Raw genomic sequence first — 4,033 nt, 5'->3', positions numbered from 1 at the left:
GAGAACGTCTATCTTCTTCCTGCGTCTCTGAGCCAGAACGAGGCAGACTGAGGATCTGACAAGCAGGCTGGGACGGTGAGGGACAGGATCCTCGCCAAGGTGGGTGGGTTGGACCCTGCAGCTCAGAAGCAGCCAGTTTCCTTACAGGGGTTAGAAATGACAACGAGGAGCCATTCTGACTTCAGTTTTGACACTTTTTTGTAAACTAGCAATTATCGAGGGTTTACCATATGCCACACTCTGCACAAAGACTTCACAATGTTAATTTTAGCCTCACAACAGCCATATGAAGGGAAGTACTATTATTATCATCCATCTTTAAAAGTATATGTCAGATATTGTGTCCTGATCCCTGACATTCTCAGCTCACCACAGTATTGCATAGGCTGAGAGCTTGGAAACTACATTTCCCACATTCTATTGCCAGCAGCACTCCAGTTTAGATGCCACCAATGAGAGAAGCACACACGAAATCTGGCAGGCTAGATCAGAGGAGAAGCCATTATTCGCAAGGTGCAGCTGTGAGGGTGGGCGCAGGTATCTGCTGAGAGCAGAGCTGAGACTGCCGGCTCCTCCTGAAAACTGTCACTCTCAAGCTGCAGGCAATTAAAGTCATCGGCAACGATTTCCAGCTATTTCTGTAACTTCTTGGTATCCTGAAATCCAGTGCTGCTATTCCCTAACCCTCACGCCAACAGCCTTTCCAATGATTCTGGAAGCAGCAAATTCCCTTTGTAAAGCCCACCCTGCTTGAAATCCTAGCGAAGACAGCATTGGGGGCCAGAACTGTTTTCAGGAAGCAGAACCTCAATGAGAATGAGAACCTGGGATTGGTTAACTGTTGGTTAACTGTCCTTGTTTGTTCTGAGTGAGAAATGACCTCATTGTGATGGAAACGGATCAGTGCCCACAGTGTACGGTGACAACGCATTTACTTAAATTATCGCCAGTATTTGCCTGTGAGGAAATTCCACTGAAAGAAGGCTTTGGGACTCTAGGTGGCTGTGGCAGTGGAATATTCCCGTGAAGATGATATGCATGACATCTGTGGGTTGTGCTAGCCAAGAGCTTGTAGAAAGAAAAAGGTACAAGGTGAGGACTTGACATTCTTGGCCCAAGTTCAGAGAGCCAGAGAATGTCTCGGAATGACTTAATCTCCTGCTTCTTGTAGCTGTGTCCATATATCAAATAAAAGTTTGGCTCCAGAGGGTCCCAGATTGACAAGTGCAGTTCACAGCTTCACTAGGTACGAAGCCCAGGGATATCCTCAGAGAGCTCGTCCATCACCCCGTCCCAGACACGCCCACTGAGACATGCTCCCCCGCTGCTCTATCTGAGCCGCTCTGTGTGGGGCACACAAGTCTCCCACACTCCGAGGCCATCTCAGAGTTTGACCTCAGCCTTCCCCGTCCTGGCCACACGGAATGGGAGCGGCCCGCTGTCGAGATCCTTCACCCTTCCCCGTCCCCCAGGGCAAGGCCCGGCTCCTAGGTCTGCAGATGTCTCTGCTCTGTCACCTCACTCGGGCTCTGTCCTCTCTGAGCACGACCCCTCACACACTGCTCACCGTGACCTCTCTTTCACAGATGACCGTCCTTTATGGACAAGGAGAGCCTTCTCAGAAGCTTCTCTACCAGAGGCAGGGAGGCCAGCGCCAGTGAACGCTACTGCCCGGGCTCCCCTCCTCCTCTCCACACCAGCCCTCACTGAGCCACCCACGGACCACCCCAGAGGGGCAGCTTCCCTTTTGGGGAGCAGAGGGAGGGGAGGCGTGAGGATGGGGGCCCAGGCAGTACCAGGCCTCTGCCACAAGATGGCAGACACTTCACTTTCATTTGAAAGGAGAAAACCAAGAATTAACAGTGAAGAAAACCTACAGAAGACAGCTATGCTGCCCTCCTCCAACTCCCCTTCCCCTGGGACATTTTGGCCGGTCTTGTCAGGGTGGCAGACACAGGCGAGAGCCATGAGGCCTGTGGCCCACATTGCCCCCTCTGCACTGGGCCAGCCAGCCTCCAGGCCGAGACCGTCACGGCACCGGCCATGGCTGTCCTCAACCCTTGCTCTACAACTGAGGGAGAGGGGGACACAAACGTGCAAAAAAATCTGGGTATGAAAGAAGAGGAAGTTGGAGAACGCAAAGTCCTACCTGGTCTCTACTTTTCCTTCTTCCCCACAGGCTCTGCTTTCTCACTTCACCAAAGCAAGTCACTCCCCTCAGCCACCTCGGAGGGCCTGCTTCCTCCGAGAGTCCTTGCTGGACACAGGCAGCTGGACGCAGTGCAAGGGATTCCCCAGCGACGGCCTTGGCCTGTCTATTTCTTTGTTTACCGTGACTGCAAACTGTGAAGGTCAGTTTCGCAGTTGTCCGCCGCTTCCAGCGTGGATGCCCTCTGTGTGCTGGGCCAAGCGACGGAATTGAACAGACCGTGAGATCGTCCTGGGAGCGCGCACATGCTGGTGTCAGCACCTCCCGAACCACAGAGCGGAAGCCTGTGCTGGATCCCTGGGGAGAAACCGCCAGCCCTTCCCCGCTGGGTCCCACTCCGCCTCCACGTCCTCATCCTCCTCGCTCTTTTCTTACTCTCTTCTTTATGCTTCTCGCTGAGTAGTTTTCTTGGGTCGTGTTGAACTTCATCTCCTGAACATTGCACTCCCTTACGACCTCCGAGGAATGTTCTTTCCTCTCTTCCCTAAACATGAACTCCTGCCCATCTCTCAGCACCCAGATCAAACGTCCTCGCCTCTATGAAACCTTTCCCGATTCTCTAAGGCAGAAGTTACTCCATCATCTACGCCCCTGCAGTCCGACTATTCCTTATAGTGTTTGTGACATTGCATTATAACTGTCCTTTGTTTCTCTGAGCCACTTCCACTGTCCTCTGGCAGGACACACACTAGACTGCGTGCTCCTTGCGTGCAGACTGTCTTGCTTCTCTACCTCATCTCAGTGCTTAACATATAAGAAATGAATGAATGAATTTAAAAAAGAACAGTTGCGTCTTGGGATCTCTTGGAGATTCTCTTAACCTTTGGGGCTTCTGTCTAGGTCCCTGCCGGTGTTTCCTCGTGGACCTGGGAAGCGGGGGCTCAGGGACCAGGGCGCTCAGGCCATCACTTTCCTTGCCACAGGCCCCTGGCCAATTCCATGGGTGGATTTACTCTTTAGACACAGCATTGCAGAAGCTGTGTCTGTGCAGGGAGGACCAACTATCTTCCACAGAATGTGGCCTCAGCATCACCCACAGCTCCTGAAAAAGCCCATTCACTCTTCTGGGGGGAGAGTGGGATGATGGGGAGGTGGAGAAGCAGGAGGAAGTGGGAGATGAAGACTGGGCCCCCAAGTCCATGGGTCAGTTTGGCCCTACGCAAGCGGTGCAGGTGCTGGCAGGTGGACTTCAGTCTTCTGACACCTCTGCTACACCATCACCATACACCAGGGGCCCCGATCAATTATGGGGGGACAGGAGTAATTTGTTACTGATAATGGCTAACGTATCAATGTTTGCGAGTAACTTACTTTTCCTTAAGGAATTAGAGCAGATGGAAGGCGATCCTGAGTCTAGCATCATTCCTGCTCACTTGCCCACCAGGCCAGAAGGGAAGGGAATGTTGGGAAGGCCAGCGACTGGGGAGGCGTATATCCACAGTCTGCATGGTCTCTCCTGCCGTCCACGGCAGGGGGGCGGGGGGACCCACACAGATCTCAGGCCATTCCTGATTATACAAATGATGAATCACATCACCTACAAAGTTTTCTGGTATCTTACGAAAAGGAGGCTGTAACCATGTGAATGGGTTGGCCATAGGAAAATCATGGCAGATAAAGAGTTGAAATCAGCTACAGCAAACACTACGGCTTCAAGTACAGCCATCCTTGCAGGATGAAGCCCTGAGGGTCCCCCAGGCTGGTGGGTCCACCTCCAGCACAGGGCTGATGCCGCCCCCAGGAGACTCTGTGCTCTTCCTTCAAGCTCTACAGCACCACCTTGTGGTATAGAGAATGAGTGCGGGTCATGAAGGATTTGCCTGG

This window comes from Pteropus vampyrus, unplaced genomic scaffold (assembly GCF_000151845.1).
Source record: "Pteropus vampyrus isolate Shadow unplaced genomic scaffold, Pvam_2.0 Scaffold229, whole genome shotgun sequence".
NCBI lineage: Eukaryota > Metazoa > Chordata > Mammalia > Chiroptera > Pteropodidae > Pteropus > Pteropus vampyrus.
This window is presented reverse-complemented; position numbering follows the sequence as displayed.